At 35.6% G+C, this 20,380-nt stretch overlaps 1 long non-coding RNA gene across 1 annotated transcript in view; it reads right to left on the bottom strand.

Moving 5' to 3' along the window:
* LOC136291446 (uncharacterized) overlaps nucleotides 1-12,388 on the bottom strand; it is a 415,408-nt gene extending 403,020 nt beyond the window's left edge. The window contains exon 1 of the long non-coding RNA XR_010721541.1: nucleotides 12,348-12,388. This is a non-coding gene — a long non-coding RNA (uncharacterized lncRNA). The remainder of the gene's footprint in view (nucleotides 1-12,347) is intronic.
* Between the last annotated feature and the right edge of the window lie 7,992 nt (nucleotides 12,389-20,380).

Raw genomic sequence — 20,380 nt, 5'->3', positions numbered from 1 at the left:
TAAAAGCATTAGAGTTTCCTGACACATTGACTAGTGTCTTTGTCCAGCCTGATGAGAACTGATAACAAATGTCACACCCAGTACCAAGAAAGTTGTGACAGAAGTAGCATCCACATAAGAGTGTTGATATAAAAGAGCTGAAGTCACAACAATCACTATAAAGGTAACAACTATAAAAGAAGTTACAATGGTCATCTTTTGGGTGTTTTTGGTTGTGCAATATGCTAACTAAATAGAAGAAATGCAAGAAGGAAAATAACATTTTTTCCCATAATCTGGATGGATGCATTACTAAAGAAGAGTCAGCAAATCTAAAAATGAGCAATGAGAATGTTTCAGGAATCCGAAAGGAGAAAAAAACCCCATGCTTTTAAATATATGAGGGTTACTCAGTAATCAGGAGGTTACACAACCTTTCTGATATCTGTAAGCATTTCTCCACAAAGAAAAGCTAGAATATGTAAAATGAACGTATCACCTTGGTACTCATTTGGTATTGAAAAAAATAATCCTTGGTAAAAGGTAGTCAAGTAAAGGTACTGCACCTGGGGAAAGAATAAAGAGTATGGGTAGCAGTAAGTTGTAACAGTGATAGAGTTCTGCTAATTGCAATTAAGTGACAAGTAGCAATTTAAAAGTTTAAATAATTAGGCACAGAATTTCAAGGCAAATTAGGAAAGCATATGAGACATCCTTCTACAGATAAATAACAATGACGTTGTTCCTGTCAAGAATTTTAAGTCCACATTTCTACAAACAAACAAATACTGGAATACTGGGAAGAGAAATTGTTTACCTTTTTAGAGTCTAAGAACCTATTCAAAAATACCTACAACCTCCCAGGCTTTATAAGATATTAAAAATAATATTAGCATTTCAACTGCATTTAAATTTCTAGTGATTCTGCAGTGGAAATGAATCTCTTGGTTAAGACACTATTTGAAAATGCAATGAGAAAATAGATGGCATCAGAAAAGCGAGAGGGAAAGAAAGAGAGAACCCCACATCCAATCTTTCAGAAGATTGACTAATATCACTTGTCATAGAGACATTGAAAAATCTTTCATACTCCAAGTACTAAATAGGTTCATGTTTAAATGAACATGCTCAAGATGTTTAAGTAAATAAAAAAACAGTTCTTGGCCTTGAGAAGTTTGTTTGTTTGTTTGTTTTGTTTGTGGGGTTTTTTTTGTCATATACCTACTATAATTAAATCCCTAATAACAAAAAAGGATAGTCACAACTGGGTCCTATTTTAAAATTTTCTTGACTAAAAGAATGGTTTTTGTCTTAGTCATCCTGAAAGTGGGAAATTTGAAATAACATTACTAGGTGTCAATCATACAATAAAGCTGAGTTTTGTGTGTGAAAATTTATACTCAGCACTTCAAAGGAGGGATACAGAATTGTATTTAGAGATCTTTAAAGTGGCAAAAATCATAAAAAATATACTATATTTTTATAGTAAATTTTTTATGATATACCAATACTATAGGTAAATTGTAACACCTTAACGACAGGGCACAGAATTAAAAAGGACACAAAATAAATTTAGAAAAAGACTAAATTTTGGGTTGACCATTTGTAAAATGGCTGAAGAAAATATTCCCACTCCATAGCTGGGATTCCTACATCATATTGATAACTACCATCAACAATGAAGAAGCAATCACTGGTGACCTACTTAGGTGAAAAGCAACATTAGAATGACTTATTTAATATCTTTATAAAACTCACAGAAAAGGCAGAATGAACCACCAGGTTTGCAATGACATAGAATTAGAGGGAATAGTCAATGCTCTTAAGGCCATGCTGAGGAACCTTGACAGACTAGAGACATGGATGAACAGGAATCTTATGAATTTCAAGATCAAATGCCAGGTGCTATCATGCCAGATGTCTGCCTGCCTGCTTGGGTTTGTGTCTGAGGAAAGGGACCAGGGGCCCTGGCAGATACAAGTTGAGTGTGAGCCAGAAGTGAGGGCTGCCGAGACGGCCAGCAGCACTCTGGAAACCGTCCATCAGTGCACAGCTAGGACATCAACGAAAAGGATTAGCCCTCTTACTTCAGCACTTTCGAAAGCATATCTGGATACTATGCCCAGCTGACAAAGGCTGACAAACAGGACTGGGATCATCAGCAGGCTACCAAGCACCTCATAGCTGAAGCACTTGCCATGTGAGGAGTGGCTGAGGATCTAGAACATGAACAACTTGGCTTACCAGAAACTATGAGCAGCTTTTATTATCTAGGAGGACTTATTGAGAAGGTGCAGTCAGACTTTTTATGAAGGCAGATAAGTTGTAGGGTCATATACACAGTAAGGAGATATGCAAAAATAAATACATTTTCTTATGGGTTTCACATAGTTTTAAAACATCAAAACTTTTAAAAAATTATTCTGAAATATTACCTTGTATTTTTTGCATGCATGCATTATTTTTTTTCTTTAAAAAATTGGTATTCTCCCCAAATATTATCATTTTTTTTCATAGAAAAAGCAATGGTACTAGAAAGCAGAAGGAAGACACAATGCATAAATATATTCTTCAGTGATTCAAGAAGCAGAAGTAGGCAGTTGTGCTCCTCACTTTTATCATGCAATCAGTAGTACTCTCATTTTTTCTTACTTCCAAATTTCTGTGTTAACTTTATGCTTGATCTTCTAGATGCTGATATTGCTTTCCTCCTCGATTTATCTGTGTCGTCCTTTACTCTCAGAAAGTCTTTTACTCCCTCGTATCAAATCAACTGATGGTTACTGATGCAGCAACCAGTTTTCTCCCTCTATTTCACAGATAAAATCAAGACAGTCAGAAAGGAATTACTGTGATGCAAGGACAGAAAAGACATTTTGCTGTTTTGCTTTGATACCAAAGCCCTCTGAACTTTTTTTTTCTGAAGATCAAAGAGCTCATTTTAGAAACAGATTTTTTTTTATTTCATAAGTATATTTTTCAAAGGCAGTCAGTTGGCATTGCATTGTTTCATGAAGGTTAGAATTTCAAACCACTCCTTATTAGTGTTATTTTCTCTTGCAGACCTTTAAAAATATCAATTTAAATGATATGCTAATATCTTAATATAAAAATGTTTTTAAAGTAGCTCAGAAGTTTTCATTTTTCCTATCAGGAACATGGTCTTTCTTTATAGCCATACAGCCATATAGCCTGCGGTGTAAAGAACAGAAGAGCACTGGAAGGTAAACCAATTATAACAAAATACTTGTAGAAAGTAGATTTCATCATTTTGGTTATAAACTTCACAAAAACATTGAGTGTTCAACCCACTTTTTAAAGTAGGAATAGTAGTCCACAAAAACTAGCTATTTTAGCAGGACAGGCTTCATAACTGACAATGAGACATCAACATTTATGGTTTCAAATTCTCAGCCCAAAATAATCAGGTACTTCAATTTTTTTTTTGTTAGTACAAGTCTACTATTGACTTAAATACTTTTACTCTGAAATGATGCCATTTTTAACTAAAAGAAAAACACGGTGAATTTATAAGTTCTTTTAGAGCTCCCTGCAGAATTCAGGTTTCTGAAGAGCCTTTGTGAATACAACAAAATTTAGTTTACAGCAATCATAAGAAATGTTGAGAAGCACTATACATTCTCTACTAGCATGTCAAAAAAATGTTTTGTCACAGTCACTGCTGCCACTAACAAGAAGCATTAATGCTTACTTAAAATGGCAGGGCTCAGGAATTTGCATGAGTTCTCAGCATTGCAGATAAAACAGACAAAAACCAGAAGTATTTAATGCACACACTGAATAATGTGACAAAGACATACTAATGAAAAGGCAGATGAATATGAAAGAATCCTTTTTAATCCAGCTGAATTTGATGCAGAACTAATGGACAAAACAGACCTGATAATTAAAAAAAAAAAATTGTTGGTGTTGTTCATTCATTAAGCTGTGACACTGAACAATAAAGTACTTGACTAAGGAAAGCCTAGGTACAGGTTTCATTTGAACTTAAAGGCATGCAAAAAAATAGCAGTGCTAGAAAAAAAATTGTTCCCTGTGTTTTCACACATTCTCCCTCTTGTAATCTCCCCATGTCTTCTGATGAATGTTTCAGTACATTTATCATTCTACACCACACATCACCCTGAGAAGCACTGCAAGTCTCCTGTGAGTAACCTGGGCTAAATGACAGCCGAGTACCTCCTGAATGAGGAACAGCACGAAAGGAGTGGTCTGGCCTGGAGTAGCCACCACACAGGGAAAAGCATTTTCACCAGACTACAAAGTCTGTGAGTCTACAAAGACTCACAGAAGCTGTAACAATCTATTGTACTTGGTAAAAACATCCAAAATTATCTCTGGAAAGTTCTGAACTAGACCTTGAAATTGCAAGCATGTGTGTGTAAAAACAGGGAAAAGAGGGAAGAAAAATGAGATATCCAACCTTTTCTAAAAAATTATTAAAAATATAACTTGCAATTCAGATGAATTTTAAAGGTTTCTATACTAAAAAGTATTCTTATCAGGTGCCAGTGGCAGCACTGGGGGTCTGCCAAGACAGGCCCCGTGTGGAACAGCCGGGGCTAAATCCAAGCAGGGGTGTTCTTGTGGTTCTGGGTGGGGCAGGTATCTGTGCTGTGACCTCTGAAGAGTCCAGGCTGGAGCAGGTGGCTGTTCCCTGAAAGCTGCATCCTGAGGAAAAACCCAAACAGTTATTTTATGTGCAGCTAATAACATGCTTCTACATCATTATTTCCCTTAAGAAGCCAAATAGCATGTTCCTGCATGTTCTTTGTAAAACTTTCTGGGGGAGTTTGTAAAGATGACCATTAGACTCCAATATTATTAAGAGGTTTTACTCAGGCTGTCATATGAAAAAACAAACAAACCAACAAACAAACAAAAACAAACAAACAAAAAAACCCCCAAAAAATAAAAAAAAAAAACCCAAACCCACCAAAACCAACCAAAAAACTTGAACCTCTAAGGATTACTCCCTTCTATCCCCCAAAGGCGTAGCCATTTACCTGAGTACAGTCAGTACTCTGAAAACCATGACAGACTGTTATCTTTTATCCCAGTAACTAAAGACAATCCTTCTCCCTCCAGAGATGGAAGGAATTTTAAATATTTCTCTTCAATCTTTCATTTTGAAGCTCTACCTTTAATTATTCTGTTCCAGAACAGCTTTGGCTACTTTGCTGTTTTCCACAGTCATAGCATTTTGATTTACGTTTATCACACCTCCTAAATTCCAATAGCAACATCAAAGGAAAGCAAGTAAATTTTACATTTGCATATGGGACAGTGGGATTTCAGAGAACAGCTGGCTATACTCACCGGTAAATGGATTATACCCATTTGCAGATGCAAATATTTCTATTTGAATATGAAGCTCAAACTCACAGTTTATTCAGAAAAACTAGGTTAGCTACAGCAACTCTTACTGAACTCTAAATTTTAAGTGAAGGCCTCACAAAATATGCCTAATGCACAGTGATTTTTTTTCCTTCGGTTTGTATGTTTGTTTTACTACAATGTACATAGAAATAAAAAAAAAAAAAGCCATAAAAAGCAGACTTATATAATTTACCTTCTAAATTAATTATAAAAGCATCTGAAACCCTTACTTGTTTTCCTTTAAAGGAAACAAATAGAAAACATTTTCTTCCCTACAAGTTCCATTAAGGTGTTAAAAAAAGTTAACAAGGATCAGAAGATATGACTGAATTATCAAATACAATTTAACCAAATAGTTTCTAAGTCTGAAAATATCTGAAGAGAAAAAAGTTGAAATACTGGTGTATCAAATAGCAAAAATTTAGAGGGATTTGTTTCTGTGTCATGAAAATATAGCTCCTGGGTGCACATCTGTTGCAAATTCAAGGTTGAATAAAGAACAACTCTATCAAAAAGAACAAGTCCCCACATGTACAGATTTTTCACAGATTGTACAGGCACTTGGCCATCAAAGATGAAAGGGTGCTGTATGAAACCTGATTATGCAAACTTTTGTTTTCCTTAGTTCTAGAAAAGGTATACTGTAATTTCAGTTCAGTAAAAGTGAAATCAGGAACGCCATAGGAAGACTAGTGAATAAATAGGATAACATACCTAATTACGATAGTGATGAAATCACTTTAACTAAGATGGTATTGAAGAGATAAAGTAGACATATAGCTATATTTGACTGGTGTGTATCCATACCATTTAAAGGTTGGATGGCTAATGATAAAATATACAGCCCAATTCCTTATTCAATGTGATTTTCTGTTCTTAAATGAATAATTCCCAATGCAATTTATTTTCAAATGATTTGAAAACTTCAAGTAATATTAGCCATAAGCACCCGATAGGATGAAACTGAATAGCCCAGAAAAGGCCACTACAGTTTATGTTCATTTTTAGATCTTTGCAGAAGTACAAACAAACAAGTCCTACATGCAGTTCTTATCTTACTGGTTACTGTTTGGAAAGTCTCATATGTTTTCTGTCACCTAAATAAAATGATGATAATATCCTTTTATCCTCTATGATCCAATTTGTCTGGGTTTGATTTTTTTCTTCTTTTTTTTCTTTTTTTTTTTTTTTTTTTTTCTTTTTTTTTTTTAATATTGTACAGACTGGCTATTGTTCTTCCACAGGTGGGAGCCAAGTTTAGTGATCCTCAGCAGAAATAAAATGAAGACTAAGTGAAGGCCACAGTATTTATGTTTGCTCCCACACTTCTTCACATGTCTTGTCTGAGTTCAGGGCAAAGAAAATCACTCAAGTGTGTCAGCTCACTGCTCTTTGATGTAACGTTCAGTAACCACTTACAAGTGACTTTCTGTCTTGAGTCCTGACTGCCTTCTCAGTTAAGCATTGTGCACTCCTGAAGCAGAAGCAGATTAAGCACAATATACTTGACATTTTCTTCTGTATTATATTTATGTGGCAAGGTTTTGACAGTGAAGAGGGCTGCAGGGGTGACTTCTGTGAGAGGAGGACCGTTAAAGCTTAGCTAATCAGCAGTGGTGGTAACACTTTATTTTTCCCCCAAGAAATATAATTTTAAGAAAGAGTAATAATATTCTGTACAGCTGCTATAAAAGAAGAGTGAGAAAAACATAACAGAAACAACTGGGTAGACTCTGAGCTGAGTGGAGAAAGAGGAGGAGAAGAAAAGAAAGTCCACTCAGTGGTGCAGGGATTCCTCTGCAGCTCTCAGAGAATATGGCAGTGTTGAGTTGTCCCTCTGCAGACTGTGAAGGCCCATGTCTGAGCAGACACCTGTCCTGTATTCTGTGTGAGGGACACAACATGGAGCAGGGATGCAGTGTGAGGAGGAAAGAGTGATGGGGACAAAGTGTTAAGAACTGACCACAAACTTCTACCCTTCCCTGTGTTGCCTGGGAAAGGGGAGAAGGCAATATAATTAGGAGTGAAATTGAGTCTGGGAAAAAGAAGGGTGGAAAGATGTGTTTTGGGTTGTATTTTTATTTCTCATAACTCTATCATTAACTGGCAATAAATTAAATTAATTTCCCCAAGCTGAATCTTTTTAACCCAAAACAATAATCTCCCTGTCCTTTTGAGAATCCATGAACTTCTCCACTGTATTTTCTCCCCCTGTTGAGGAGGGGGCAATAAAAGAGCAGGTAGGTGGGCGTCTGGCAGACAGCCAAGATAAACCCACCACAGCTTTCTTAGAACCAAGGCATAGAAATATGTATAACCCATGACAGTACGTAAACTTTTGTTAGCGCTGTAATGTCACTAAGTAAAAACACTGAGCAACCATAAAAATGAACGGGGACTTGAGGGATAGCTGTGCAAACAAGGCACAGGAAGTTATGCACATACTAAAATCTGCAAGATCAGAACCAAGAATGAGTGAAAAGATGCCTGGTAAAACATTCTTTCGAGAGTTGTCTGGGGCAGCCAGAATGATCCTGCAGAACAAAGGAGGAAAATGAATGACAAATGACTCCAGAATGAGTACTTCTTCAAAAAGATTAAGATGAGTTATGTCAGAAGCAGTTAGATCCTGACTATTTTTCATTGTAGGAAACTGAGGAACATAAACTATAAAAACTGGAAAGGAGGGGAATAAAGTAATAGCCCACAGCAGTTCCCTTATTGAGAGCTTTCAAGCTTCATTACTTTTATCTTCACAGCTAAACCCACCAACGACCACAGCCATCAGAGTTAACTTTATGGCAACAACTCCCTGAAGTAGTGTATTCGTATGTCATTGTAGACAAAGTCTTAAAGGACTAATTGTGTTCTACATGGAAATGGCAATAATGGATACTGCATAGGAACTAATTATTAGCCGTATGTATTATTAGTTAATGACAGTCTATTTTTGTTCTGAAATTTGAAACTCTCCTGAATTATAAGTCTTCTAAATAAGCAAAAAGAGAGTGATCCTTGATACATATACATAGATAGGCACACATTCAGTTGCAAAAACTGCACAAAATCCAGATTACCTCTTTTTTGAGAATTAAACAGAAAGTTGATGTGTTCAATGTTGCATTAAACGCCTCAAAGAGTGAAACATTTTGGTACACTTAGAATCAGAAATTCTTCAGAGAAGATACTTCAAAGTAGAATTGCAAGGCCTACCTTTTCCTGTACCCCCAAAAACCAAACCAACAACAACCAAAACCAAAAAATTATAACCTTTAGAAAGCCCCAAAACAACAACAAAACACACCCTGTTGTTTGTTGCAGCAATAGCAACCAAGTCTCCAGCTTTTAGCATGGGACCTATCTGCTGCTACGTAGTGTGTAGTGTTGTGAAAATATTCATGTTTCTGTCTTGTAGCTCTCCAATTAACTGCTTGTGTTTTGGTGATGTAGCTCCTTGGTTCCCAAGATACGGCGACATGCATATGATGAAGTGAATTTTTTCTAGAGTGTCAGATATAGTTACAAAGGATCTGAAAAGCAAAGCAGATGTGTAATACTATCCTGTAATACAGCAAATATGTGACAAAGAATACATTATATCCTTTCTCTTAACATTAAACATGCAGTGTACACTCTAGTTCTGACAAGCAAATCTCATTGAAGCTTTACAACATGTCATATAGGGAAAAAATCCTACTCTTTTGAAATTCATTTAGTTGAGAGCATGAGGAGGAACAGGAAGGAACAGGAAGCACCTCTCCTGCAAGGAACATGATGCACCACTCATATTACTGAATACTTCTATCCAAGTACAGCTTTTCAATTGCAGCCCCTCTTTGCAATTACTCAGGGTCTAACACCATTTAGGATCTTCATTAGAGCTGTACCGCAGATCCTGCTGCAGTAGACGACTTGTCAGAAGCGTAGTTACTAATGAAAAAAACCCTCCTTTACTTTATCCTTTTGAGCACTACCTCATTCCCAGGTGGAAATTTTAAATAACTGTCTTCCATCCGAGATACTGAAGTCCAATAAAGAAGAGTTAACATGTCAGAACTTGCTGAACAGAGTCTAAAACACAGTGTGCTGGTTTGGGCTGGGGTAGAGTTAATTCATTCAAAGTGGCTGGTGTGGGGCTGTGTTTTGTACTTGTGCTGAACACAGAGTTGATAATAGAGAGATGATTTTGTTATTTCTCAGAAGGGCTCACACAGGGCCAAGGCCTTTTCCGCTTTTTGTACTGCCATGCTGGTGAGGAAGTTGGGGGTGCTTGGGAGGTTGGGAGGAGACACAGCCAGGACTGGTGACCCAAACTGACCAAAGGGATATTCTGTATCACATATTATAGTCAGTATATAAAGTATGGGGAAGAAGCAGGAAAGGGGGAACAATTGGAGTGGTGGTGTTTGCCTTCCCAAGTCACTGTTACATGTGATGGGGCCCTGCTCTCCTGGAGCCAGCTGAACATCTGCCTACCCATGGGACACAGTGAATTAACTCCTTGTTTTGCTTTGCTTGTGTGCATGGCTTTTGCTTTCCCTCTTAAAATGTTTTTACCTCCACCCAGGAGCTCTCTAGCTTTTACCCTTCTGATTCTCTACCAGTTTTACTTCAGGTGGGGGAGTGAGCGAGTGTGGGCCTTGCCTACACTGCAGGCTGGGGTTAAACCACGACATCAGGCTTTCATCTGCAGAAGATCAAGCTAGCCCTTAAATTTAAGGTAAAAATGTCTTCTGTTGTTAAACATGACCAAGGTATCTGGCACACAAATGCCAAAGTGGTTTCATTTAAGAGAAATAGAGGATCTGTATTTTTGTGGTAGTGATAGAATCACAGATAATGCCATATTATTGAATCAATTGGTCAGTATTTATGGGAATCCTAGCTAAATCGAGAAAACAACATAATGCTGAAATATTTAGTATATAATTTTATGCAAGATATCTGTACTTCTATTCAGTAAATCTGAATAGAATAGAATGAATACATCTTGTAGTGACAAAGACTAAGAAGTACTGATGTATCTTGTTCCTATAGGCAGCAGGTCTTATGCTTCCTCATCTGCTATCAATCATCTAATCAGAGATGTCATTAGGATATTCAGTGACCTTATCTTATATAAATGAAACGAAGTATCCTTATGTTCCTTAAGTTACATCACCTTCCCCCTCCAAAAATCTCCACAAACCCCACCCCCCCAACCTCAAAAACACATAAAACATATTTTAAAAAAACCCAAACCCTGATAAGTTTAACAAAACTACCACAGTATACAAGGATAAGCCCACTTTGTCTGATGCTGATTAGCCCACCAGTTTTCCAAGTGGCTTTACTGATCCCAGTGTGCCTAATATTTCTTCTACAGCCCAATCTGATGTCTTAGCTGGCAGTCTTTGTAAGTTAAGCACAAACTAGTTACTAGCTGATGAGCACAGAGATGATGATGGTGCCAGAAAGGAAAGTGAAACACTAAGTAAAACTGAATAAACACTGACTAAAAGGTAAGGGAATGAGTACAAAGGAAACAATGTAGGATACCTAACATGAAAATGCCAGAAGTCTGATAGAAGTTTGCCCTTAGCTTGGAAGCATAATCACTGACTGTCTACTGGTTAGAGTATGAAGCATATAAAAAAAAGTCTTTTCAGCCATAAAAGTTAAGATGAAAAAATAGTACCATACTTCTGTACAGTTTTGTCCTCATTACTAAAAAAAAAGGGGAATTACACCTTAAAATAACCTAACATTAAAAAGTCCAAATCTCTCAACCACTTATAAACTCCACTAGAAGTACTCTGAAGTTAAAATTTCACACCACACCCTACCAGCCCCCAAGTACTTGAAATGAAGTGTTCCTGCCACAAACAAGACTGGAAAATATTTTTTGAGGATAGCTTTAACCTATTTTGCCTTATAGCTTTCTCATCTCAGCCTACTCATTACTCCTTTCTTTAGCACTTCTGGGGAGAATATAAGAAAAATTACATTTCTTATATAATTTTATTATTAAATTTAACATCCAATAAATAAAATGACTGTACTTTGCTGCACTGAAAGTTCCATTAATTCTCAAGAAGAATGCTCTTATGCCTTGCCTTCCAAAATGAAATGCTTGTTTTTACAAATTGTTTGGCTTGTTGATTAGTTAAGTACAAGTTAAGTACAAGAATCAGGCATAGTCAGACTTCAGTTACATATAGATTCATTGCACCTACTGGTTGACAGTTCAATGCATTCCTTCATGTATTGCATTCTCTGCAGGAGTTAGTGATCAAGTGCGTATTCAAATACTATCAGAGTTACAGCAAAACAGTTCATTAAACTAAATGCTCTACATTTCAGACTCATGTCCTCTACTGCACACTTTCCTTATATGTGCCCCTTTATAATTTATATTTCTTTCTTCATACATTAAGGCCCTGTGGGAAGTTTCAGAGATTATGAATCCTCTTACTTTATCTCTTAACAGTGGGTGTGAAGTATTTATGTTAGATGCCATCTGCTTCTTTGCTCCAATATCTCCGGAATACTGGGATTCATAGCAATACTAGATAAACTTTATGATTTTATCTTATATCAAATCATATTATTTTCTTTATGAAACTTTAGAATAGTCACAGATGAATGACATAGGTAACTTCTATAACTAGAAATGTAAAGATAATAAGCTAAGTTTACTCTGAAATGTCATTCAGCTTATAGGAACATCAAAGAGCATCAGAACACTCATCAAAAAAGAATTTATATCCTAAATATACCAAACGCCTGCTAAGACAAAAGAAAGTAAACAGAGTTGGCCTGACAAGTCAGAAAACTGAGAGTCAGAAAAACAACAGATCAGATTTTTACCACCAAAACCCAGTCACGAAGAGGTGTGATCTTGTGGCAATGGATATGCTGCTAACTAATTTCAAATGTTTTAAGTTCAGCAAATCAGCTAACTGTTCCAAATTAATTTGCAAATTTACAAAAAAAAAAAAAAAAAAAAAAAAAAAAAAAAAAAAAAGGGCGAGAAATAAATAATACTGAGAATTGTTATGAGGAAGACCATCTGACAGAAGCCAGATCTGAATTTCCAGGACAGCAGAGCAGCAAATTTCTTCCAATTCTAGCAGCATGATTGCAGGTAACGAGCAGAACGCCTCTTGTGATCCACACATGAAACATATTAATACTGGAGGGTCATAGACGAAACAAGCCCAGCAACTGAAATAGTAACAAAGAGAAGTTTATGCTGAGCTTGAAGAATTTTGAAATACTTTGAATTTAGAACACTCTTACAGAGAATGCTTGAGAGGGGTCCTTAGAGGATAAAAAGGTAATGGCTGGCAGAATGACATGAGGGGATTCTGTCCGTTGACATACTAAAAAAATCACCTGTAATGCAATACAAATTAAGATAACACTCTCACTGTAAATCACATTCTCTTGTGGGAAAGTTCCTAGTTGCCTATGGGTGCACATTCAAGGCATAAAATGAACTGATCAAGGGAGGAATACATTTTTTTTCAATGATAGAAAACAACATAAATAGATTCAAGTATTTCCCTTCCATTTTGGAGATGTTTGGTGGCAAAAGACATCTAAGGATTCAGAAAACCTTGACCAAAAAATGCTCCAAAAGGATACAAAAAAAAAAAAAAAAAAAATCAAGCACATGAGTATTCCTGTGGTTTACTAAATTGCCTCTAAAGATGTGATTTTTTAAATGATTATTTAGGTAAGAAGGAAGTGATTTAAGTAGTCTTAAGAAATAATATATTAAATCTCAGTAGTTTTAAGCTAAGCACTAACCTCTAAACTTCTGAACTAGTGGAGTTCTGTGATTAAATGATTCATTGGTACCTACTAAAGCACAAATTATTCAAATGCATAACTTTTTTTAAAATTTCACAACTTGCCCGTTGTATAAAAATTACTTATTATAATCCAGAGAACAGAACTGCTTTCATCTTTCTTCAAGCCTATGACACATGTGGGAAGCATTTCCATTCTGGATGATTGGGAGCATGCAGTATTGTCTATGAACCCTAACAAAACCAAGATTTTTGTTTTGTTTTTGCTTGTTTGCTTAGTGAAGGTTGTTACCCCCAGTATGAATAAAGTACTGCTGTACTCCCTATTTAGCTTGTATTATAAGACAAAAGAGAAAACAGGTGAAGAAAGATAGAAATGAAGCACGGAAAAACTGGAGTTTGCAGGTGTATTAAAAATCTGAATTGAAAGGTTTACACGCTGATGAATTTTTAGTAGTAGCTTGCACAGACCTTTGAGCACTTTGTTGTGCTAACTGGGCTTGTTCTTTTGAACCAGCCCATCACCACCACTATTTCCAGCATATATAACAATAACAAATATTATTCACATTGCTTTTAAATAGATAATACCATTCCTGAGACTGGCAACTCTCTTATGAGCTCTGTGGTTTTGTCATTTAACTCTTAAGAGAAGCATTAACTCCCTTAAACAGCCCTCTAGAAACCACAGCTTAACTTTAACAAATACTATGAAACTTTTACCAATTAATTGCTTAAGCATTGCTTCTTATAAAACTATATAATACCTGTTCTGGCCCAAAATATTCTATACAGTGGTATTATCACTCCCTTTCCAGTACTAAACAAGTATTACTTATCTGCTTGGCTAATATTTAAATATGAGGCAATCAGGAACTGTAAAATACCCAGCTAAGCATAGGAGCTAAGATAAATGCAAGTTACACAACAGAAAAGGGTTGAGGCACATAAACAGAAGTTGTTCAGCTTCTATTTCTGTAAAGAGGGTAACTCTTCATCACTAAGTTTTACATGAATTTATGAAGTGCCAGAATAGTCAAATTGTTTACTCAAGTAAAACACACATATAACTCACGTATGATTGCTACATGCTATTTCCCACAGAAGTTGAATTTTCCCTGTAGTCTTAACTAAAAGAAGTAATTAATTATAAAATAAATTCTCATTTTGATGGAGGCAGAAGAACAGAAAGACATAAATCAGACTGGGGTTTTTGCCCAGCTTTTCAAAGACAGTTGAATAACACAAAACAACCTACAATTTTCTTCTTTTCTACAATGGCTATTACAATCTCATTAAAGAGTATGGAAAAATAGCCTTTATTCTTATGACGTTAGTTTAAAATGAAAGCATGAAAGAGTGAACAGAGAGTCCACATGATACAAAAAACTGAATTTTTGAAATTTTATAGTGTAAGTTTTCAATAGGAGAAATAGGAAGACATCTGTTCTTTCTGTAGCTAAAACCACAAAAAAACAAAGTAAAAAAGAGAGGTAATATGGATTTTCAAATGCAGCTATTTTTTGAGAAAAATTACATCATGCCCAATGTTAAAATGTTAGATGTGGTTTCAGGGCTACAGTCAAGAAACCACATCAACATGTCTGACTACCATCTAATAAACTGTAGTTCCTCTGAACATCCTTTTAGCCACCTACTAAGGGCCTTGCAGGTAATCTAATGAAAATTCTGGATAATCATTTTTGTTGAATGATTAAAATGAAATAGGATAAAACTAAAACTGAGTTTAATGCCATCTTCTCTGTAGTGAAAAATATATAAATGAAAAATTTGAGTAAAGCTAAACACAGTGAAGGATGAAATACTACTGGGCATTCAGTTTGAGAGAGGTTTTGATTACTAAAGATTCATCTTTCAGTTCTCAAAGGGTAACAAGTCTGAAGAATAGAACTATTCAAACTGTAATAGAAGGTCTCAAGCAATCACAAGGAGTATGAAAAAAGCATAATTATTTTCAAGTCTCTTTCGGATCTATTATCAGGATCAGGAAAAAAAGAAGTAAAAATTACAGAGTACCATAATATTTTTGCTCTACTTGCAGACTTCCTTTCTGCATATATATAATTAAGTAGCTTGCTAGTGCTCTGGGGGCCACTAGATGTCAACAAAGTCTAATAATATGACACCTGAGTTTAGTTTTAAAATGCGGTGCAAAGCAACAGACTTGAAACTATCTTTGTTATGCACATTTGTATTGGTGTATGCTCATGTAAATGTATACTACTTGACTCCATACAAAATGCAATCCAATCCAATGCAAAATCCAATCTACCAAATGTTGTGGAAGAATGGTAATAGTCCACACACATCAACACTTCCAAGTTCAGAAAAGCACATGTAGCTAATCATGTTATAAACATAATTTTTTAAGGTATCATCTAAGCTTCCAGCAGAGGTCAAAATAAGCTGACTTTCCTTGCCTGGATAACTAGTGAACCATACTCCATGCTCACATTCAACTGGGAAAATGTTTGAATAATTCTTGCTCTTCCTACTTTAAGATCTGTGCAATTTTATGCAATAAAAATCATTGAGAAGATATTTGCTATGACCTACATAGTGTATGAAAATGGACACTTTCAGTTTCCATGCTTTCTTTCTTGGGTACCTTGCTTCTTTATGACACATTTGTGTGTCTGTGAGAGACAGAGCTGAAGCTTATTTATACTTCTGTGCTAATCAGGGAAACTGAGAGGAAGAGAAATAGAATTTTCCCAAAAAAAAAAAAAAAAAAAAAAAAAAAAAAAAAAAAAAGAAAAAGCTGAGCACTCCTTCATTCTGACAGGAAAGGGCAGGCTCAAACTTACATTGCTGAACTAGAAAATTAATGATCCTTTTTTTCTCTGAAGTTCATTGTCCTAAATATCAAGATGAGCAAACACACTGATGACAGTCTCTCACTCACAGCTGAACCAATTTAAGTCATAACAGGCCACTCCAGATCTACCTGGATGTTAAGAAATGCCACAAGTGTTTATCAACTAAAATAAGGAGGACAGAAAGACTACCCAGTCTCCCTCCACTTTTTGATGACTTGTTTTTAAATCATGGAGATTACGAACAAAATTATTACAACAGATTGAATTGAAGACTGGCAGATTTTCCTATCTAGAACTCTAAGTATTTATATAGACACTTTTAACCATGCAGTTACTAAATAAAAAACCTAGAAGAATTTTGTAATATTTCTAAAACTGGCATTATGATTCGGCTACTCAACCAAGTATTCATAGCACGGCTGTTTCAAAGAAAAGCTGAGTAGAAACTCTGGGATCCACATTGTCTAAATCCTCCCAATTCTGTTCAAAAATTTCATGGTATATTATGCTTTCTTTAAACTGTGAAAATATTAACATATCCATGCTTTATAATTACTACCAAAGAGCTCAGTTCTCAATTTTTATAGGCAACTAGGAATGATAGGCTGTGTAAACAAAAGTGCATACGAAACTTTCAAAAAATGAATGAAAATGTATGTCATGGATTTCTTTCTCTCTGGACTTTGGAACAGTGAGATATGGTATCTTATCAGATGAACTTCAGATAAGTACACTTCAGAAGAAACTCCTCCCTTACTTTCCAGAGTTGTTTCAGCAGCTATTCTAATTAATAAGATTTCCTTGGAGCAGCAACACATGTGAATATAAAAGAATCCTCACAACTCTAGAGCAGATATCAGGAAAAAACATCCCACAACCTGGAAGAGAAAAAAACAAACAAACAAAAATTGTTTCGAATCTACTGAGTAATCAATTTGCTTTCTCCTTTCCTTATAATTGCTGGTGAAATTTAAAACCAGATAAGTCTCATTCATTTATTATAGCTTTTAAACATTTTAATTTGCTCCATAGAGCCCAAAAGTATTCAGTTATCTGTCTAAAGTTATTTTTGCTATGATCATTATAACATAAAAGACAGCCACATTGACTCTCTTCTCCTACACTGCTCTGGGCTCACACTATGTGGTTTTTGCTCTTTCATCCATTTCATTTGTGGTAAAGTAAAAGCAAACAACACTCTTTCTGCTTCCCCCTTAAAACAGAATGGTTTGCACTGGCATACTAATGATATCCATTCAGAGGACACTTCCATGTACAATTGTTTCAAATTAATGCTAAAACATCAGATTTTGAAAGCTTGGAGTAAAATGTCTAAGACAAAAAAGGAAAAAAAAAAATCCCTACAGTTCAAAACCTCCTCAGTTATGAACACAATCAATTAATTTAGTAACAAATTGTCCTTTAAGCAGCTCAAACCACTTTGTGGGGCTTTTGGTTTTCTCCAGTTAAAACTGAAGATGTAGTTTCATGAAAGTTGTACCTCAATATAACAAGTATCAAAAGGTATTAAAATAAGAAAAAAAAAAAAAAAAAGGTACACTAGCATGAAGCAAAATATCTCCAAGATAAAGGAATTTGGGATTTCTCATTGCAAAGCATTTACTTTAGCAACCTTGAATATGAAGGTTTCAGTAAACCATACATAAGCAGCTTCTCAGAATATACATTAATTTAAAAAGAGAAAACACTGGTAATTATAGCACAAGAGACTTCCTTCCCTAAAAGGAAATTGGAAACTGTGACAGAGAAGAAGAATATAAAAATAAACCCAAGAAAAACAAACAAGAATCCCCAAAAGCCTCTTAAAAGTGAACACTAGGAAGAATGAACCTATTTAAGCACCTCAAAGACGATGACAGGGACTGGAAGAAGAGGAAAGGAAGCAGTCATGAAAAGCAGTGGTTATTGCAGCAGCTGATATTTTTTAAAGATGACAGAACATTTTTCCCTTTCATGACAAACCTGTGAATATAGAGGGTTACCATCAGCATCTCCTAACTGCTGGTATTTGTACTCCTATGCCAGAAGAATTTTGTTCTTGCCAAATGGAAGGGCAAACCTGTCAATAGATTCTGCTTCAGAGGTAGCTGTAACACCCAGAAAAGAGGGCCATCTTGTTGGCTTGAAATTCAGTTGGTCTTAACTCTTCCATTCTAACACAGTTGGTCAGAGCTCTGGAAGTCTGGGGAAGGAAGATCCATTTATATATAAACATACATATTTGTAAATATATCTGTATTATAGATATATAGATATAGATATATATTTGTAGATATATTTTTCCAGTAACCCATCTCCTTAGAGCAAAGACCTTATACAGTGTTGATAAACTTACACCCCAAGGTATAATTTCCATCTTCAGTCACAGACTGAATCACTGTTCTGTTATATATGTTTACACACAGGGGGAAAAGCAGAATGGATTAAAAATTCCCTGCTACATCCATAAGAAGGGCTAAGCACTGCAAATTCTGTCTGCTTTTTAATTGCCTCTCTCTAAATCACTAGACTGTGTGTGATTTTGTGTTTGTTGTATATGATTTCTGAATGACCAAGGCTGGCAGATCGGTTTTCATTTTTATTTGTGCTAATAATTTTATGCATGCATGTGTGCATATCAGTCAACCCATAAAGTAATTAGGACAAAGATGTCATTATTTTAATTATATTGTAAAAGGCTCATTTTATAGTCATGTAAAACTGCTGGATTTCTCAAACAGCCATACAGCATTGCATAATCCCTTGCAATTAGTTTCATCAGGCAATAAATCTTTCATCAGCAAAATGGAACACAGTACCAGGAATGCAGCATTGGAGAACAACGGGATGAGGTATATGGTGTGAAAAAAAACCCAACAAAAACAAAACCAAAAAAGACCCCACAAACAAAAACAAACAAACAAAAAACCAAACAAACTAAAAACAACAATAAAACACACACATGTATTTCTGGTACAAATCCAAAGCAAGCTCATAAAAATCAAGGCATTTACTCCAGTCTGCCTGAGAACTATCCCATGTAAAATAGATTACAATGGATCATATAGTGAATCTTTTAACCTGCACAGTGTCTGTAAACTTCCTGTATTTTTGTTGCTGTGAATCGTAAGAGCAAATATGACCAAGAATACTAAAGTTTTTTCTTTGCTTGTGTTCATGGTCCCAGTGCATGTGAACTACAAAGTACTGCAGGCAGATTGCCAGGTGGTCAAAAAATCTCTCCCTCTTTCCTCTCCCCATTGCTTCTTGCAATCAACAGATAGGTCTCAAACAGATCTAGACAGCCTCCCAATAAGGAAACTTTTGGCATCCTAGTGCACATCACGTTGAAATGTAATACAGTCATATCAGCAGAAAACACCTGTCTGTCAAAAAAAGCCATTCAGACTGGCATAAGGTCAGATAAAACTTCCATAACAACAAATTAGAATTTTTACAGCATAAATAAAACTCCTCTTTTCAATTCCTGCTCTTCTCAAATTGTCAGGTTTTGGGCTGAGATTTTTTGCTGCAAAGTTGTCTGAAAATTATATTTTAAAGTTACGCAACTGCTTTACTCTAATAGGTCTGTTGATGAAAAGGTTACATGGACAAGGGAAATCCAATCCTAGCAAAAAAACCCAAAAAACCAAAAAAACCCAAAAGAAAAAAAACACCCTACCCATAATCCAGAGTTATGCTGGACAACTTTGAGTTCAGAGCCAGCAGGATAAAATCCTACAATCAGGTTTAATTTGCTTTTCCTGTGTTAAAAATCTCAGAAAATTGGGCTGCGTAGTCATCACACCTCATTCTTGGTACTCATTGTTTTCAAAGAATAAGACCAGACTGTGCTCCCTCCTATTCTCCACCCTTCTTTTTCTAAAAGCCACAGAAGAAAAATAGGTTTAAGATGAAAGACAAGAAAGACTAGCTGTCAAGAGGCTAAGGTTGTCTCAGTGTCTTTTACTCATTATTTATCTGTCACTGAGAGACTAAACAAGAAACATAGGCATGAAACTGCTCAATCTGACTCACCCATTTTTATGTTTGTAAAGAACAGTATGAGGAAGTGCAATCAAAATGAGCTGTATGTTCTGCTACACAGCACTGGATATATGTAAGGCGGTTGCTATCATAGTGGGACAGAAACAGATTTAATAATGCAAAACCACAACAGATGATACTATGGTTTATTTTTCAAATTTCTTCTGAATGAACAAACCAACTACCATCTGAAATGGGTTGGAAGAACCTTTATTTAAGGTAATTATCTTTTTCTTATGGGCTCTTGGTTTTTTTCTGTGAAGGAGCTCCATCATTATGGATAGAGAAGGGCAGCCTAAATTGCTGCTGGTGTTACCT

The sequence above is a fragment of the Chamaea fasciata genome, unplaced genomic scaffold, assembly GCF_029207755.1.
Source record: "Chamaea fasciata isolate MVZ Bird 193981 ecotype frontalis unplaced genomic scaffold, bChaFas1.0.hap1 SCAF_1, whole genome shotgun sequence".
NCBI lineage: Eukaryota > Metazoa > Chordata > Aves > Passeriformes > Sylviidae > Chamaea > Chamaea fasciata.
This window is presented reverse-complemented; position numbering and strand designations above follow the sequence as displayed.